This window comes from Thermobia domestica, chromosome 5 (genome assembly GCF_964235325.1).
Source record: "Thermobia domestica chromosome 5, izTheDome1.hap1.1, whole genome shotgun sequence".
Lineage (NCBI taxonomy): Eukaryota > Metazoa > Arthropoda > Insecta > Zygentoma > Lepismatidae > Thermobia > Thermobia domestica.
In genome coordinates this window covers 275,342,905-275,364,000 of record NC_137458.1, presented here as the reverse complement: position 1 = coordinate 275,364,000, position 21,096 = coordinate 275,342,905, and the positions used below count along the sequence as shown (strand labels likewise).

The following is a 21,096-nucleotide window of genomic DNA, read 5'->3' as shown; positions in this document are numbered from 1 at the left end:
CTTCATTAGCTGCCTATTCTAATATAGGGTGTATATATTTTTGATGTGTACTCATATATATTGTAGAAGCATATACTTTTTAATTACATTTCAGTCGGTAAATTATTAAAAAAACGATCATACGGCTATTTCGAGTGAAAAGTAGAAAGTAAAAAATGGTAGTCATTTCCCAAAATAAATTTTGGTTCAGCTTATATGTCCTTTTATGATGTCATCATTGGTAATCCAACTCGACTACAATGAAATAAAATTAGTTCGGGGGAAATCATTTGTTACTGAAATAAAGGTGCAAATTATTCAACCACCAGGAAAACAAAACAATGTGGTAGAACATTGAAAAATTGCTAAAAGCTACGAGTATCGGTTCATCTTGATTATGAAGTAATTTTTGCTATATGGAATCTCGGCATTTTCGCAATCGTTTTCGCACTCAATGACAGTGATTCACTTCGGAATAAGAAGGTAAGTTTATTATGGTGATCAATAAGATATCTATCCATTTAAAGTAGCTCCAGAAATGAATGCTAAATTTAATATAAAGAGAGAAATCGGTCAGTAATTGAACCATCAACAACTGTCTTATTGGCATGAGTCTTTATCCTTCCGCTGCAATCGAGCAAACACTAGTGAGAATTAAAACTAGGAATAAACATTTTCATAGTTCCGAGGCATATATTAAACGAACTGAAGTACAGTAGAATATGTTTCAAAGTCAGTTATCTGATATATTTCACTATCATTTACAAAGTGTGGGTTATCATCACCATTAATATAGTTTCAATAATGGCACATTCCTCAAAGATAAGTTTCCTCAAATCGTATTTTTTTCTGGTTCTTTAGAGTACGATGTATCTTACACAACAGCGTTTCGAGCTTCCATTTTTCATCTTCCTGTTCTTCATCTAACTTTCTCGGCTATATTGTTAGTTGCATGATCGTTTAGCGTTACCAAAATGTCAAAATAATCTTCGAAATAATGATCAGATCTAATCATTATATGATGTAACGGAATTTGCTTGATATGCACACAATTTAAGGATATACCAAGCAGAATAGATATACCAGTGTTGAATATCGGGAGAAGTAATACTCGATAATACCTCGGTAGCAAGAACTATATACCGCAGAGTACTACGTACATAAATATTTATCTGAAAGTTAAAATTCAGAACTATTTTGTTTTTGTTCGAAATCATTAATTGCATGATTTCTAAGAAGCTACCATCAAATCAGATGATTCATATATTTCAGATTATACACCAAACTCGGACGAATATTTTATGTTAGTCGCTAGTAAGGGTATTTCATATAACACCAATTTAGACTCTTATGTCATTATACTCGTAGAAAATGGAGTACCAAGTGCAAGTAACATATCGCAATGATAATAGCGATAAGGATTGAATATAAACTACAAACAAGAACAGTTGAACAACTAGGAAAATTATCATTTGGATCAGTAAAACAGGAAAGTTACTTTTTGATCAGCCTTCGCTCTCAGTTTAAAGGCAAGAAAGTTTTAATTTTCAAGGTAAAACTATGCTCGATTTTGTTTTTACTCTTGTGATGGATGATATGTTACGTGATATTGTATACTATGGTTAAACTGTTTGCCACATAAAATAGTACTGATACCATATCCAATATTGATGTATGACATGCACAAAGAAAGTGCGAATTTCCTTTCGAGTTGTAGTTCTAACATTAATAATAATAGATGGTACAGTTCACAAAATGATTTTAAAATATGCCGATTACAATGCATGGATTTTTTGAATACATATTGAGAAGGAAAAATTGGATACTCTGGAATTTAAGATTTATTCCATATGTTATCTATAAATTCTGTACCAAAAATATTAGCAAAAGCGTAAGACTTCCTACAATCTGCAATCAAAACCAGGTACGGTTTAGTCTATGCCACACGCTCTTGTTTGAAGTAAAGTATTATCCAAAGAAACACAACTAAAATGTCATTATTAAGTGTAAATGAAGTATGTGAGATAAAGCCAAGGTACAAATGTGGACGTTTTATTCTAAGCGTGTGTTCTGAACGTTTCAAGAATTGACAACATATAAACATTTTCGTGTAGAATTTTTATTGCATTTTATGAGATGTGTAAATTCAAACTCTTTTAATTATTGTGAACTAGCTTCTAGGAGTTATAGAGATCATCGTGACGTCTCAGTGTTATAATATGTAAATTGTGAATTCACTTTCACAGTTACAGTAAAAGTGTTCGATAAATTGCATGTAATTTTTCCAATTAATTTTGAGTTTTTATTAAATTTATACACAAAAGTTAATTAAATAATAATGATGAAGTGCAAACGAAAACATCAAAACCGTTTAAGAGAGAACCGTTTTTTCCTCCGCTCTCCAGGTAACTCTCTTTAATTTTGACTTTTAGTAAGAAACATTAAAAGAATATATAAATCCGTCTAATATAGCCTCGCTGCTCAAAAGGTCGTTATACTCAAAATCAACTTTAGTAATTCATTACTGTTCCTTTTCCTTATTCATTTGTCTTCTGTAGCTTGCATTGCATAAACGTGGGATATTAAACCTGGAATTCCATATCATTTTTCTACTCTAATGTATTGGCGTGATCGTTGCTACACAAACGTAATATACACTTGATACAAGTATTTTAATAAATTGGATATGGTGATAATTTAAAAATTACATTTCTTAACAGTGTACAATAATATTTCCTATTAAGTGTTAATGTAGTATTTATACACAAGAAGAAAATTTTGAATTAAAAAACGTGATAAAAAGCCAGCTATTGCGATATCCATATCTAGTTTAAATACGACGGTGTTGCTAAGATATATTTTGAACTAAATTGTTAGATCCAATAATGTCCGTAAATGTTAACCAATGTTGTATTTTTATCTTCACTTTTACCTCAATAACGGTGTTATTAAAGCATATGAAAAATGTAATAATTGCTTTCTTAAGTGATGAAGGGAAGCATATAAGATTATGACCTTAAACAACATTTCAGGTACCTACACATAACACTCACAAAACTGAAATGAATTTGAGGAGGCTTATTGCAAACAAGATAGAATGTCTTCTTTTTAGCTGGAGCAGTGAATTATGCTATAAATAGATATATTATTTTTTAAGCTCTTGATATTTATATGAAATCAAGCACGGAAAAGAAATTTTGTGGAATGTTGAAAAGAAAAGAAACTACAGCCTAACACTTTACCAATTATACTACATTTGCAATACAAGTTTTTTGAATACCATTTATTAATTACATCCTCTGAAAGACATTTCAAGGTATTTTTTTTACCCAAAGGTCATATTATTATGTGCCGAAGAATTACTTCTGATTATACTAGCCAGCAAAAGAAAGTTTTCCTCTATTTCAAGAACTTTAATATGTGAATGTAATAGTATTGACAGGGCTGAATTTAGATTTGATTTCAGGTTTTTCCTTTTATCCACAGCTTTGATGAGACAGAATAACAAATGTGTATTGCGGTTCATGTAACTTATGCATGCAAGAAGGTGCTTTTGAAATAAAACATGTTGAAAACGTACCTCTAAAATGTTTAGATGTACGTTTTGCGCCTGTATTTGGCGTCAGAAATATCCCTATGCAAAATCCAGGTATGATCAGAACATGTAGGGAGGCCATTTTCCCGGGTAACGTTTCACTATTTCTGCAATAGCCTGATGAAGCCTCTCACCATGCTTATCACTCTCAGTTCCAAGGTTTTGGGGGCAAGAAGTCTACTAAACTACTAATCGATATTAAACAATGCGTCAAAATTATGAGTGGTATTCAGAGTAACTGTGAAACAATACTTTTCAGTTATTTTAAATAGATTAAACATCTTTATTAGCACTCTATTTTATTTATTTATTTATTTATTGTTATTGTTTTTTTGTTGTTTTTTTTGGTTAACTGCCAGTTACACATGTGCAAATGGCAAATGTTTTTTTACATTTTAGTTGAGGGGTAGAAAGTAGAACAGACTGATAATTTCAGGTGCATGGGTAGAATTATTTGTGAAGATGGAAGTGTAAAATGGAAATGAAGACAAGAATAGCAACGGGGAACGTATGGTCTATGGTCTATAAAGAAGAATTGAACGTTTTGAGAGAGCGTTACATCCACAAAAAGAGTGATGAAGGAGATACCTCAATCATGGCGTTCATAGACCAAAGGAATCATGCCTAATTACGAAAATTATGAGAGAAAAAGATATAAAGATAGTACAGTTTGCTTAAGTATATGGCAAAGGCAAGACTATTTTTAAATCAGGCTTAAGCAAACTAAGAGGTTGAATGCAAACTTAAGTAAAATGTTAATTATAGAGTTATTATTTTTATTAGTTCATCTCAGTCACTGTATCGTATGTCTGTACAGTATTTCATTCTCTGTTGTATTTTCATCAATTGGAAAGACTGAACTTTACATGTTTCGGAAATAGTACAAGATGCTAATAATAAGGTACCGGAGGGTCATAATGGCTCAGTGTCACCTCTGATGTGAGAACTCTGATTCAAACTTTGCTGGACATGGCAACCATGGGTGTTCTTGAGATTCCCTGTTCCCTTCTCAATTCCCATACCACAAATTATTTCATGACCATTCTCTTCACGTAATCATTTACCTCCTGTAGCATGCAGGGCATAACCGTGGGATGTTGAACTATAAAACTCATTTATTTTACCCATTCATAATGTATCCAAACTGACTGTCAAGGCCCAGAAACCACATACAATAGCTGAATCATTGTTTCCGTTTGATTTTAAAGAGGTGATAGAAATAATCCTGATTTCCGAAGTAGACAGTGATATTTCAGAAGTTCCTTTCTCTCTCTTCTGATACGTTTATTGCCGAATTTATTTGCAATTTCATATTTATCTAAAATTGGCCTTGTCAGAAATTAAAATATCAAAGAGGGAAGACTCAAATGAGATGGAAGAAATTAGACTTGCATTTTCACCAATTACCCTATGAATCGATCACTTCTCTGCAGATAAGCAGCCAAAAGTATCACATTGAAGGAATGAATACAATTATTTACACTGATAGTAAAGAAGAGAAAGGTTTACTTTCTACAGTAGAATAACTTTGTATACGGAGCTTCACCCACTGACTTATCTGACACAATAAAATTTCACTCATGTCCATAAAATTATTAATAAAAGCATGATTTAATTTCTATATAATAATAATAATAATAATAATAATAATAATAATAATAATAATAATAATAATAATAATAATAAGAAGAAGAAGAAGAAGAAGAAGAAGAAGAAGAAGAGTTGATAAATTACAACGTGCATTTATGATGATACAGTTTTTGAAGGATTACCAAGGAAGGAAAGAATTGCGATTACTTCGGAAAAGGGAGGATTTATGCCTATTACTTGAAGTTTTCGATCATGATAATACTAGTTTACAATCTCTAATTAGAGCACATAATTTCTAGTAACACTTTATGATTGTCCAGCTATAGTAACCTCATTGGATAAATTCCATTATAATTCATACATCTGCAGTAAATCGCTGTCCCATTCAGAACGAAATACATTAGCAACATTGCCACGCAGCAGTGATGTTGCGAAATATAATAACTTGGAAGCTTATCATCAGGGTCAATTGTAGCATGGAAATTATATGTGAGCGTCTGAATATGGATGGAAAACATTAGGAGGTATTCTTGTACAAGCAAGAACGACAAAGGAACCCACTCCGTGTAATGTCTTTCATTTAAAATCCTTTAACTGTAAAATTGGCTGTGATCTTATGAGAGGTTGTCGGAAAGCAGGAATTCGTGTAATCTAATTTATGTCAGTGTCAAGGAATTGGATGTAAGAATGCACAACCAAACAATGAAGACCATAGAGACGAACGAGATAATGATAACTACATTGATTTCTAATAAAAAAAAATCAGAATGGACTAGTTACAAAAATTTTCTCAAAGTACATACTAACATCTACTGTAAACAATAAGTTTGATTTGAAGAATAAAAGTAGGAAAATTGCATTCTAGTTATTAACAATAAATTTAAAACAAACTTACATTCAAATGACTATTCGGCCATTCCATTATTACGGACGGAACATTTTAGCTCACGATTGTAACAAAAAAATCCAAAAAAATATACACGATTATTTATATATCTTAAGATTGGTAGCTGGGCTGTTTTACCTAACCTCATTTTTTAATAACAGAAATCGATTTTACCGTCTTTATGATAATCAGTAACTACACTTATAGACGGGACATCTTTTGGACACATGTTGTTGTAGACGTCAACTTCAGAGTCATTTTCTGCGAATTGCAAAATTTTAGCAAGCTTATTTTTTCCTGTTGGGTTTAAACTATTTACTTACATGTTCCCTCACATTTCATCTGAGAAAATTTATATTTCACTTGATAAAAAAAGAGTCAGTAATCTTATGGACGGGACCAAGAATTATCTTACGGACGGGACAAAAAAATAATTGCTAAAAAGGGCTTCTTGGAACACTCTTTACTGTCTGAACTGAGTTATTACTCACAAAAGAACTAAAACTAGGCATAATGTTTACACATTCGAGAAACAGAAAGAAATTATGCACTTGAACTCTTTTAAAAATTAACACAACTACATGTAACAAGTACTTAGCATATTACTCTTTTAACCCCTTCCGGATCCTATGGTACAATTTGTACCATACGCATTTTTCATGGTACATTGCGTTATTTCTCTTCTATTTGAGCTTTTTCGTCCGGTTTTTTTTTTTGCTTTCCAAGTCCAGAGGCCATGTAAAAGAAATTACGTATGGTTTCAGACCGTCCTGCGTCCAGACATAGGAGGTGATGACGTCATAAGTCAAAAATTTCTTTTCTCATTTTCTAAGCGTATGTTCAATATTTTTTGGCGGGCTTATTTTTCTACGTAGAAGATTGAAATTTTGCACAAACATCCAGTCCACCGAGTAGTATTTACCAGATTTTTTGTTCCGATGTCAGTGCTAAAACAGGGGGGGAACCAGAGGGGCAAAGGAATGAAAAAAGGGATATTTTTACCCCCAAAATCCCGTTTTTCGTCATTTTCCCGCCTCATATACATGATGGGGACACTTGAGTCATACCGTCTGAAAGGCAATTCCATTCTGAAGAATATGACGGTCAAATCATTGTCCTAGGGTAATTAGGAACGTCTCAGGAAGTTTTTGAAAAATATACTTCTATATAGGGTAAAATGGGACATGGTGGGTATTTTTTTGGCGGGCTTACTTTTGCACCTAAAAGATTGAAATTGTGCACAAACATTCAGCCTACCTAATAGTATTTATCAGATTTTTTTCAGATCTCTGCATTAAAACATAGGGGGTCCAGAGGGGGAAAAACTGAAAAAAGGGATTTTTAGACCAAAAAATCCCGTTTTTCAGGATTTTCTCGCCTTACATACATGATGGAGACTCGTGAGTCATACCGTCTGAAAGGCAGTTCCATTCTGAAGAGAATGACGGTCGAATTATTATTCTAGGGTAATTAGGGACGTCTTAGTGAATTTTTTTTTTCAAAATATACTTCTGTATAGGGTAACATGGGGAAATTTCTGAATTTTTTTTCTGGCGGGTCTATTTTTGCACCTAGAAGATTGAAATTGTGCACAAACATTCAGTGCACCGAGTGGTATTTAGCGGATTTTTTTCAGATTTCTGCGATGAAACAAGGGGGGTCCAGGGGGGCTAAAAGTTGAAAAAAGGGATATTTCCCAAGCGGCACACCGACGTCGAAAAGACGTGGTTTTTTTGGTGTAAAACACCGTAAAATACACCGAACATGACGTGATTTACACGTCTTTTCCCACGTGGAAATGTCCGGGAATATGACGTGATTTTTATGACGTCTTTTACACGTCATAGAATGTGACGTGATTTTTATGACGTCTTTTACACGTCATAGAAATGACGTGTAAATCACGTCTTTTTTACGTGATTTCCACGTGTAAATCACGTCTTTTTCACACCCTTCATGTGAATTGGGGGGGGGCATTCTCGAAATGAGGCGGCGAGAAGCAAAGGGGTGTAAGTGATATTTGTAATAAAGTATGGATGTCTTAAAAATGGATTCTGCACAGCTAAATATACAAACTGGATGGTGAAGCTCGTCGCAGTCCAATAGAAAGTCTACCCATGAATGCTCTACGCCGAACTTCATTATGCAGTTTGTATATTTTGCAATGCAGAATCCATTTTAGAGACATACATACTCTATTGAAAATGTCACTTACACCCCTTTGCTTCTCGCTACCTCAAATGCCATGGAAGTCTGACAGGATTGTTCAGTTTCAAATGTCAAAACCATTAGAAATTGATGTGAATCCGCAGTTTTGATATTAGGAATTTCAATCCATGTACTACCTCGATTATTCGCCACACTTTTGAGGCTATTTATCAGCCCCTATTCAACCGTTTTGCACCAAAGTTAGGGGTTAGGCTACTAGGGTTACCTAGTTTTGGCCCCGTAAATTTTGAAATAGATCGGTTGAATAGTGGTTGAAACAAATAACCCTGAAACTGTGTCGAATAATCGAGATTCTACTATACATAGAGATTCCTAATGTCAACACTGGATACACATCAACTTATGGTTATTTGGACATATGGAACTGAATAATAATAATAATAATAATAATAATAATAATAATAATAATAATAATAATAATAATAATAATATCTACTCTAAAACACACAGCTTACAACACATTTATTTTAAAAAATGATAAAGAAAAAATCATACTTTTTTCTTAACTGCGTTTTTTTTCTTGACAGTTCTGAACTGATCTCCGGCCGCAACACTTTTCTTGGGTAAAAAAAAAAGTCTACGAATAACAACTGGACAACGATTATTATAAGTAAAAACAATAATGAAAATAAATTTATCCTTGTGGCTGCTGCTTGATTTTTCACCATTGTGTTGTAATTTGCATAATAATTTACAAGCTCCTATACCAGATAAGTAAGACCACTGGGTTATTGTAATAAATAAAAGATCAGGATAGACCCTAAGAACCCTAGATCTTGCCACAACGAAATACATCACACCCTCTCTCGGAAGCACACATTGGGGAACGTCAAAGTATTGTGGTCTATTTGATTGGTCTGTACCAAGAATTTGGAAATTTCGCTTCTCCGAAGGTTCGTATTATCTATGGATTGGGGATTTCCATATCCAATTGACCGCCTCTAGTGTTGTTGATTTATATTTTTTTTAGTATTTGGATAGTAACCTATTGAAGAGTATATATTCGCCTCTTAATGTGTGGTATATTTACCTACATATTAAGAAGCGAATATACAATAGCTGTCAAGGAATAATTATATACGTAGTGCTACAGGAAAGAAACGGCAGCGCTTGCTCCACGAAAGGATAAATTTAAAGCCATACATTAAAAAGAAAACCGAGACGCATTGGATCGACTTGAAAAACATAAAAAAAGCCCTCGAATGTAACACTCACCCTTGGCGGAAAAAAAAGCCCTACAACACTTTTAAGAATGAGAAAAGACGAATAAACATGGTAAAAACAAAGAATGAAATGGAAAAATAAAGGAACATTGTACTTACAGACCTAAGAAAATGAAATGAAATCTTTGAGTTTTACGTCCCACGCTTATACCGGTTAGGCTTAAGGAGACGGTGATAATGAGAAATGAATGAAATGGTGGAATGAAGAAAGTGGGAGAACCCCGAGAAAACCCACGCACACGGTGTTTGTCCACTACAAAGTTCACTTGGCGGGGGCTGGGATCGAACCCGGAACCCCACGCACCATAGGTGAACGCTCTACCACTGAGCCACTGCGGCCCTTAGTACTAAGAAGAATCCACTCATTTCGTCACTGGAATTTATTCATGTGCATTTACTAGTTCCTTCTTCTTAATGAAATTACGGTACAACACGTGCTTCCATAAATTTTATAGCTATCCATTATTACGCTAGTATGCGCACACATAGGGCCTACACACAAACACAACCACCCACATTCAACACACACTCACATACACAAGAACAATGGGTTTTATTGACAGTGCAAAATTTAGGACTAAACTTTTATAACTCCAATTTAAGACACCTTTATTTTGGAGGTGAAAAATCGAAAAAGAAAGTACATTTTAAAATTAATTAACCTCTGAGGGATGAAAGCGAAAACACATAACCATTAATTTGAATTCTATATTTATTAGTTATATGTACAATGTGCACCTTTTGTCGTATAAAATAATATTCATACTATTTGTAATGCAACAAGAAACACTGATTGTCTATATTATTTGTAATACAAACAAGAAATATGTAGACAATGCAAATCTGTTGGTTATAATCTAAAACTTACAGAGATCTTTTAATAATATAAAATAAAAAGAATAAAATTTTCCTATAAATTTCGTATGAGGGAAAACACCTTTCATAGTTATTGAAAGTACAGAAATGCAGCATCATATCAAAAAAGCCTCACGTGCTTAAGTAGGTTAAAAATCGGGACTGCGGTAAGTATCCCACTTCTTTATCTATTATACCAGTAGCAGTCTCTTCCATCTTTTAGTTTTCGAAAGAGATGCCTTTACATTGATTTCCAAACAAAGCGAGGAGGAACAGGTCAACATGTTTCAAGCATGCCGAATCATTTTCATCCTCAAACAACAAGGCAGATGGAAGTGAATATCTTTCTACTAACGTTTTGAAGATTTGTGGCATTTGTTCATTTGAAGATCTTTATTTTTCTCACGAATGATAAGTGTCTTTAAGGCTAGTTTGCACAACGTGAACTTTGCTCTTTTTTCCGCGGGAGTTATATTTCGTCGCCAGCTCTTTGGAAACCAAGCATCAGAGAAAGGTCCCTTTTCCTCCCAACGAAGACAGATAGGAACACTGAAACAGAAAAAAAAAATCATGAACAATCATAGTGCAATTTTTCAGGTGGGGAGAAAATTTTAAAAAATAATTACAATACGTCATGTGTAACTATAATTAATACGCAATAAAACGATTAGTTACTGCACTCGCTTGCATGAAGTCCCACTTTTAACGGCCTTCCATACAGCGAAATTAAACTACCATTAATTTTAGTTATTCTGTAATAGCTTAACTTTTGATTTTATTGCAGCTGTTAACTCTGATTGTTCAGGAGGATCAAACAAGTTGGGGGATATAAGACTTTGTATATACAGATACATGACAAATAATTCTGAAACACTCATAGAAGGCTACATTACGTATGTGCTCAAAATATAAAATGCCACTCCAAGACCAACTTTAGGATGTGAGCTAAAAGTGACGATCAAATATATTGATACGATATTACAACTGATGCAAAAAAAAAATTGAGTTTTACGTCCTACAGTTATGTCGGTTAGGCTAAAGGAGACGGTGATGATGAAGACTGAATGAAATGGTGGAATGAAGAAAGTGGGAGAACCTCGAGTAAACCCACGCACACTGTTTGTCCACCACAAAGTTCACTTTGCGGGCACTGGGATCATAACTGATACAGACTCATGCAGTAAGAATAGTTTTTATGGTATCAAACAAAGAACTTTCTAATAATAAAATAATATAGCTACTCATTTATCAAACACAACTAGACAACGATAGAAATTAGATGTATTATCTTTCACTACTGCTATGTAACCCCCAAAATGAAGTCAAAATTCCGCATTTACATATCGTGACAGAACTGCGCTATCGGATGCAGCAATCTGACAAGCTGCACACAGGTGGAACTAACAAGTAAAGGTATCATTCTGCTGTCATAAGAAATTTCATCCTGATTGGATACGATTTAGTAAGTTAAATTTATGATGCAATTTATGAAACATATATTAGCATTTCAAAATATGACAAAAAATAAAGTGAAAATTACAAACAAAATGGTGCATAACTTATGTATTCCGAAAAATAAAAAATTGTGAGCAAACGCCCCCTCACTTGTTACTGGAGTATTTTTAAAAAATAAGACTTCTAGAACCAGAATTCTGTCACAAGCAGTAGGGTGAAAATCGTCACATTATTTGTTCTGAGCAGGGTTAGAAGTTGAGGCAGTTATTATATTATTATTATTATTATTATTATTAATAATAATAATAATAATAATAATAATAAAACTTCTCTTTGGTGAAAATTATATTTTACCCCTCTGTTGAGAAAAATATTTTCGAGAGGAGTACTTTTTCCCATTCAAAAAAAAAAAAAAAAAAAAAGCGCGAACACTATAACATGAGATATATTCTATATTAAAGCTTTGCTTATATATAAATACTCAAGTCAAATAAAATAATTGCTGAAGGAATAAAAATTAATAAACAAGGAATTCTTTAAAAATCTAAAATAATAAATAAATAAATAAATAAATAGAGTGTATTTGAAGAAGACAACGGTAGTTGCTGAAACAGTTACATTTAAATAAAATTGGCGCAGCTGTGGCTCCGTGATAGAGCTTTCACCTCTGGTGCTTGGGGCCAATGGTTCGATCCCAGCTCACTTCAAGCGGCTTTTCTTGGAGTTCTCCAATTTTTTCCCACATTATTCATTCCACCATTTAATTCACTTCTCATCATCACCGACTCCCTTAGCCTCAGTGCCTGATCGTGGAACGTTAAATTGAATATTTCATTTACATAAAAGTATTGCCTTGTTCAACAATTATTTTATTTTAGTTAAGTACTAATAAAATATTACTACTTTCTTTCTTTTCTTCTTACTCGGCATTTACTGGGTATTATAAAATAACATGTCAAAAACTCACCTGTCGCAACTTTGGTATGTATATCATCCTCCACAGTGATATTTCTAGAGCAGCTCGACGAGCAGAAAGGGGTCAGGGTAACGGCTTCAAGTTCAGTTAAGAAAGATTCCGTGCTAGGTGGTCTGCTGTTGATCAATTCATCATTTGCAGGAGCATTGGCCACACGCTCTGGAAAGTGGGAGTACATGCAAGGCTTATTTTGGGAAATAACATATATTTACACCTAGGCTTATTACAACGACTAAATACATTTAACATGAAATGAAGCAGTTTAATTTCATGTAAACAGTAAAGTGGGTTTTTACATTTTGTATCATTAAAAAAAAAAAAAAAAGAGCTTATAGAAAGAAAAATGAGTTGGCAGGGAAATATCAGCCATAAATTTCACATGCTTTCTGTTCTGGATATTTTCAGCGTAAAGGACGGTGTGAAGAAGAGTCCGAAATCGTCCCAACCTCGGTGCAGGAATGGCCACTTCTTAAATGGAAAGATACGTAAAATAAATATTGACAAACTTGTGGACAGATAGATTTTATGGATTATTGTCTGCCCGTTGTTAACAAGAAGCAGGGATCGGAAAATCTTTGAGTTTTACGTCCCACGCTTATGCCGATTAGGCTAAAGGAGACGTGATGATGAGGAATGGATGAAATGGTGGAATGAAGAAAGTGGGAAACGGGAGAATCCCGAGAAAACCCCCACACACGGTGTTTATCCACCACAAAGTTCACTTGGCGGGGGCTGGGATCGAACCCGGGACCCCAAGCACCAGAGGTGAACGCTCTACCACTGAGCCACCGCGGCCCCATAAGAAGTAGGGATCGGATTTGAGAACGGAATGAGAGCGTAAAATATCGCATCTTGAAATCAAAGAACACAAATGACTACCTGCGTTCTCGAACGCGGACATTTTCTGACCAAAAACACCAAGGCAAGTAATTGCTTGCTATGTATTGCTTCATTTAAATTCTGCAACATGTAAAAAAAAAAAAAAAAGAAAAAAGAAAAGTTTTTATCTTACATTTATAATACAAGCTTGAAAAAATCAAGAGCTCCAATTCTGGGGTAGGTTTTATTTAAAAAAAAATAAAAAAATATCCTGCTCTGGATCCGCCCCTGTTGTGCACACACCTTCCTTTTGGTGGCAGCAGATATGTAAGCCCCGAAGTAATGAGGTATGTTTTTTTTTTGTTTTTTTTTACTAATGGGGCTGCAGTGCCTCAGTGGTAGAGCGTTCACTTCTAGTGCGTGGGCTCCCTGGTTCGATCCCAGCTCGTGCCAAGTGGGCTTTGTGGTGGACAAACACCATGTGCCTGAGTTTTCTCGACACTCTCCCGTTTCCGCCCACTTTCTTCATACCACCATTTTTTACATTTCATTATCACCATCTTCCTTAGGCTCGGTGCCTTTCCTGGGGCGTGAAACTAAATATTTAATTTCATTTCTTTTTAATGATGAGGAATTGGTGTTCCACCTGAAAGCAGGTTTTTGACCCAAAGAGACTTCCGTTGTTAATGTGCGCATAAACATTAGGAGGATATTCCCTTTGTCAAGAGCTCTCTTAAACACATCTGACTGGAACCACCACCAGCCCCCAACAACGGTCCCTTAATAAGACATTTGGTTTCCTTTGAATCGTTTTACGATTAGCAGTGGAAATCATAATAATATAGTCATGTAGAGGATACTTAATTGAGCTGGAATATATTTTTTTGAACTTCAGTGGCAACATTGATAAGTATCCATCATCACATGCTGGCACTGGAGTAAGTACTGTAATCTAAAATGCGAGGGAGCTGTCTACTCAATTAATGAACAAAATATTCGAACAGTCAAAAATCCGTTACATTATTATGATTTCCGCACCGAATTCTGTAGCACAGTTACGGTAGCCAAGTGTCTTCTGAGGGTGTGTAGGTGCAGCAGGGCGATGGTTGCAGTTTGAGAGTGCTCTCAACTGGGGTAATATCCTCCCACTGATTATGCACATATACATTGGGGGCACTACTTTAGCAAACGGGTCTACTAAATATTCATCGATTTTGTGGATTTTTTCACTAGATTTAAGACAGTAGTGCTACAAAAGGTTAAACAAAACATAACTGAGTGAGCGAAGGGGTTAGAACTTCCATAGGGCTCGTTGCTTCTAACTTTGAAGTCATACACGATTGGCATTGCAACAATTGCCGAGGGTCATTTCCCAAAGAGGTTCACTCGAGCAGTCGGTTCTACCTAACAGAAAATTCATAGGTAACATACGATGTGAAACATATTTATGTGAAGGAATAAAAGTGTGAATGTAAGTAATTAATTTCAGTACACAGCAAATTGAAATGAATTTTGGGCATTATTCGAGCAGACGGTTCTACCAAATTTTGACATATTTCTTACAGTTTCATATCAGGTTAGAACAGTGCATTTCTTTTAGCAGAGCATGAACTAAATCAGAAGCTCCATTAGTGCTTGCAGATTGACTTCAGGCCTCAGTACAAATACAGCGTGGACGTAAAGCGTAACAATTTCAGTGAATTAAACACGAACCAATTTATATCCGCTCCCCACTAAAAAGCAGCGAGTCAGGGTAGGAGCACAGCAACAGGGTCCGAGTGGCAGCGACGGGATGCGTCCGTAGGGAGCAGGCGCGTCAGCGACGGGGAATATACGTCTAAAAGAGAATAGTGGAAGACCACACTTACATATGCAATACTTTCACTGATCACTTAAAATTCATTTCAATGTGCTGTACACTGACAGTAATGACTTATATTCACACTCTCATTCCTTCACGAAAAATGTTTCTTATAATATTTTATCTATAAATTTTCTATTTGGTAGAACCGGCTGCTCGAGTGAAGCCGCATTTTGAGTGATAGTGAAATCATTGTAAGCGTAAGTGTGCTTTTCCATTATCCTTCTTTACGCGCATAGTCCCCGTCGCTGACGTGCCTGTTCCCTACGAACGCACCCCCTCGTTGCCGCTCGGGCCCTCTTGCTGTGTTCCTGCACTGATTCCAATAGAATGCATTTGTGCTTTTTAGTGGGCACCTAGCAAAAGTTGTTTCGTGTTTTATGCACTGTACTTAATATGCCACGCGTCGGGAAGGTTCTAGAACACAAGTCCCCCATATAGGTTAACAGCTAGACTGGTTCTTTTCTGTACCAAAGTTTAACATTTAATTCACATAGTATTGTTGAGCGAGCGTCAGCGAGTGAAGGCGGGTTAGAGCCCCGCACGGCACGTTGTTTTCTGTCTTTGTTACAATTAAGTGGGAAGGGGGACCTGTGTTCTAGAACCTTGCCCCATGCGTCTACTCTATATTTATGCTAACCCCCGTGAAGTCAATCTGCAAGTAGTAATGGAGCTCCTCATTTAGTGCATATTCTGCTATAGGAAATACAATGCTCTAACCTAACCTGAAAATGTAAGAAATGTATCAAAATTTAGTAGAACCATCTGTTCCAGTAATGCCTCCAAAAGCATACACTTACTGTCATCTCGTTGCTTGCTTGTATTTAGCAGTCTTTCGCCTTGGCAAACAATACCACAATGCGTGCAGCTCTTATTATACGGATTCATAGTATAAGTAGTAGTAGTAGGAACGGGTTAGAAGCCCCGCGGAGGTTGGTTGGCCCTGTTCTCGACATGAAATAGGCAAATTAAAGACTTGTCCAATTTTTTTCGTATATTTTACAATCTATGGATCTGTATACTAAAACTGCACCACAGAATGACATACTTTCCCATGCATACTCACTCCCATATACGGTTTATTGAGAATAAAAACACACACATTATCATTTTACTACCTTCACTATTAATATTTTATATAGTATTCTACCTAAAATATTTAATTTGATACATGCGTCTGCAAATGTTAACCTAATGTAGGTATCCTCGTTCTTTCTACGGTATTTTAATACACTGTAATAAGAAACCGTAGGCAACGCTGTATGAGGAGCTAATCTTCACAATTACAATACTCAATCTGCTGAATTTTACACAGAATGCACCTAGATAGGAATAGGATAGGAATTATACTTACTTGTCTTAAAGCTGACCTTTATCACAGGTGCCTTTAACAAAGCACATTATTTATATTTACACAAAATAAATCAAAACACGATTCCGCAAATGGCTCACGATTCCCAGCATGCACTGCTCAAACTGCAGTTACAGTACGGGGAACGTCCGCGCTTTTTAGCACCTAAAAAAGACGTCTATTTTAGGTGATGTTCGACACGTGATTCTTTTCTACCATTCTGGCACGTGATAAACACGTACAATTTAGGTCATGTTTGACACGTCATTTTTGTTACCATTTTGGTACGTGATAAAGACGTTCCAAATTTTCAAAAGACGTCATTTTGAATTCGAACCCCAAAAAAAGACGTGTTTATGACGTGACTGTGCTACTTGGGTTAGACCAAAAAAATCCCTTTTTCTGCAATTTCCCGCCTTAGATACATGATGGAGACATGTGAATGGTACCGCCTGAAAGGCAGTTCTATTCAGAAGAGAATATGGGCGACACATGACCCTAGGGTAATTAGAGATGTCTCAGGAATTTTTTCCCCTGAGATCATAGTGTTTTGTGGTAATTTGGGGCATTGTGGGAAATTTTGATAAAATTTCTCCCTCCCTTACTATTCAAGATAGAAACTTGAAATTTAGCACACATGTTCAGTATACCAAGTACTATTTCTCAGATTTTTAGATGGCTACGTTCACACAGGGGGGTCCAGGGGGGCCAAAGTTCGAGAAAAAAATTCCCTCCGAAACTTTCAATTTGACATTTTTCCCGCTTCTGGTATATGGTTTGAGCATGTAAGTGGTACCATTTGAAAGCCAGCTCTATTCTGAAGAGAATGAGGTATGAACCATGATCCTAGGATAAATAGTGACGATACAGTAGCTGCTTGACTGAAAGTCTAAAAAATAGCCCAAAAAGCCAGGATCCGGAAAGGGTTAAATTAGCAATATTACTAGAAAACTACAGATATTCCTTCTGTCCTACGATATTAAGACAAGAAGATTGGATGAGATTTGTAACTTCACAGATTTTTTTCAATTTAATATAAACAGTTGAATTCACAGTTTAAAATATTTAGCAAACTCGGAATCAAGTACAAAGATTCAAAAACATCATTCTTCTCAACACCACCTCAAGTGACAACAATTGTTTGTGGGTGTGTTTACTTTCTTCGAACACTTTAACCAATTTGGCTACTTTTAATGTCACTCTGCTTAATTTATTGGGGGTTATCACATTATTATCCGGAACCCGAGTAAATATCACTGAATTTCACTCGCGATCCTTTCGGACGTTCTTCAATCTCTTCACTTGGATCTAAATCTGAAGATTCTAGCTCAGCGTGCTTCCACACTTCCTAATAACTTGCCTTAGATTGAACAGTTCTTCCGGTTTCATTCTGACGCTCATCAACAAGGGGGAAATAATGTCGAGACTGAACTTGCGGGATAGAACAAACGCGGGTCCAGCTTTTCTCGAGAATATCTCTGTGTTCACTCACAATTTCTTCACCAACGAAGAATAACTGGATTCCGTCGGGCCAGTGGCGTAGCACACTTTTGCGGGCCCCCCCGCAAAGTATAGAGAAGGGGCCCTAGTTGTAAAGCCGACAGAAGTAAGGTTGAAGTTCTACTTCTTTAAATCTTTATTCATCGCAAGACTTCGGGGCCCCCTATACCTCGGGCCCCCCCGCACTGCGGGGGTTGCGGGGGCAGCTGCTACGCCACTGCGTCGGGCTTACAAAGCTCAGTGCAGCATTTGAAAAATTCCCTTGCTGTAGAAACCTCCATCTTTCGCGACTTAACCCTTTCCCACACCATTCTCTTGAGTGTGCCTCTTACACCGTCACGGCTCCTTTCCCATGAGAAGTTGCAAAAAAGTTCCACTCACCAGTCACCCCAAAGTCATTTTTTATCATACACATGTTTGCCAGGGTAAAATTATTTTTGAACTCCTTAGCACAGCCATCTGAGAAAACATTCACATGCTCAATTTTGTGTTTTCCCTTTAAGTCAGTAATTAAAGTTTTCAAGAAGACTCACACACAGGACTTGCCGTGGCTCGTATTGTCACTAATAATCGCATAGCACTGCTTTGAATTCTTCATCTAGGCCACACCAGGAAAAATAGTGACTTGAGTTGGGTTCCAGTGTGCACTCTGTATTTTGTCTCGTGCCACACAGGAATAATTTTCTGCAAAATTTACTTGCAGAACAACTTCACCACACTTCAAGTTCTCTTTTTTCATTTGAAAGTAAGATTCTTGGGTCATGTTAACAAAGCAGTGAGTCTTGAATTTTAACAAGCTTTCTCTTATCACATTTACTTCATCTGTAACAGTCCCATGGACAGTACAACAAGTTGGGTGTCGGTTCACATCAACCCACTGCTTCCAAGAAATTTCTTCACTTAAATCACAATCACTACCAACGAAAGCAAAAATATCTGTTGTACAAAGCTGGCAGTTTCCAGTCATGCAATTTTCATTGGTCACATCACAGTAAAGGCTTTTAAGAAGATCTTGGGCGGTTTTAGGAAAATCATGTATTGCCTTGGCTAGTTTATTCACAATGAAATTGAAGTTCGCGTGAAGCTTACAGACACAAACATTATGTGGCATATTAGAATTCAGCATAATGTATGTTGGTCTCAATTCGTAGAACTTACTTTTCTTTACTTTAATTTCAGGATACTCTGTACGAAACAAAGCAAATGTTTCTTTTACTGCCATTAAAAGTTGCTATAAATTATAGTATAGATGCTATAAATTAAAGAGAATGCACTTAAGAAAAGGGAAAGCTACTAGATGAACATTGAAATCAACCACTCTTCGTTCGCAGCACAGCTGTGATTTGACGTGTAATGAAATTGTGAGAAGTTGGGAGTAGTTCACCATTTAGCGAGCAGTGTATCACTTACTTCCGTGAGAGAGGAAGGAAGCGGAAATTTTATCCGGACTCGTGTCTCAAAAACACAAAACAATTGTTCAAAAGTTTTCAGTTATTGGGATTGTACAGATCAAGGGAAGTACTACGCCGAAATAGCTCTAGCTTCGTGAATATATATATTTGCATCATGAAACATGGTATTGGTCCCCCCCCAAAACATCTAAGCTCTAGGATGGACATGGTTCCTTAAAATAGCGACATAACCAAGGTCGGTAACATGCCTGATAAGAAACAACAGAGGCACCACTGAAAAGCGAGATCTGGCGGTTTACAGTATCACGGAGCTGAGCTGCCATGTTACATGGATGGCCATAGGCACTTTTCATCAAGCGCTTCTTCTGGTGTCCCTTACCATACTAACAAGTCTAGTGGTTAAAATGAGGTGGAAGAACTCATAAACATTATGAAACGTATTCAGTGATCAACCATCTGTGTCGCATGTTCTTGACGCCATTGGCGTAGGGGTATAGCATTAAAGCCCGTTATCGTTTGTTTAGCCGTATAACCCAACAACTTATGTATATGTCACGTAACTCACGGAGCGATATAATTGACGACGCTCACTGAGACAGGTGCTGCTTGAGTTCTCATGTGACTTGCAATCTGCGACATATAAACACCAATATTGTATTTTATCTTTAGTTTTACCATAATAAAAGTAGTGTTAAAGCATATGAAATGTGTAATACCTGTTTTCTTAATAGTAAAGAAAACATCAAAGATCTTAATCAGCGTTTGGTATATATATATATATATAGTCATTACACTTAGATTACTGTAAAAGTGTATAATGAGTAGGTGGTGTGTATAGCGAACTAAGTAGATCATGTTCTTAGCTAGTGCAGTGAATTGCAATTTGAGTAGAAATGCTTGTTCTGATAAAATTTATTCTTTGTTTGATCTTTCATCATACTAGGAGCAATACTCAATTATCCTCTCTACACGGCAATAGTATTTTCCAACCATAGAGTTAAGAAGAATACTTTTTATGGCCCCGTGTGTTTATTAGATTCATTGGAACTAGTATCCAATTCGTAAACGAGTATATGGTTTGTAAATGTTCAAGTATCGAGATTCGTCTTCGCAGATATCACTGACTATACTTGTTAACGCGTTGGCTACTTTGGAGTCATCTTAACTGATAATGATTGAAAACACAAATAGTCATTAAGTAAACAGTCTGCATGGGATATGTATTAAAATAGGCCATCATCATTTATTTTTATTTTAGCATTTAGGCTACTCTGAGAGAGAACTATTCATAGTTACCTAGAATATTAAGTTAGATATTGGTTGATATTTCTTTGAAAATGTCTGTGTAAAATCATAAATACAATA

At 35.8% G+C, this 21,096-nt stretch overlaps 1 long non-coding RNA gene across 1 annotated transcript; it reads right to left on the bottom strand.

The window, feature by feature from the left end:
- Positions 1 to 10,810: 10,810 nt before the first annotated feature.
- Positions 10,811 to 16,935, bottom strand: LOC145684865 (uncharacterized). Its single transcript, XR_014131418.1, has 3 exons — positions 16,823 to 16,935; positions 12,780 to 12,947; positions 10,811 to 10,906 (listed from the first exon to the last, which is right to left on the bottom strand). It is a non-coding gene; the product is annotated as an uncharacterized LOC145684865 (long non-coding RNA).
- Positions 16,936 to 21,096: the final 4,161 nt, after the last annotated feature.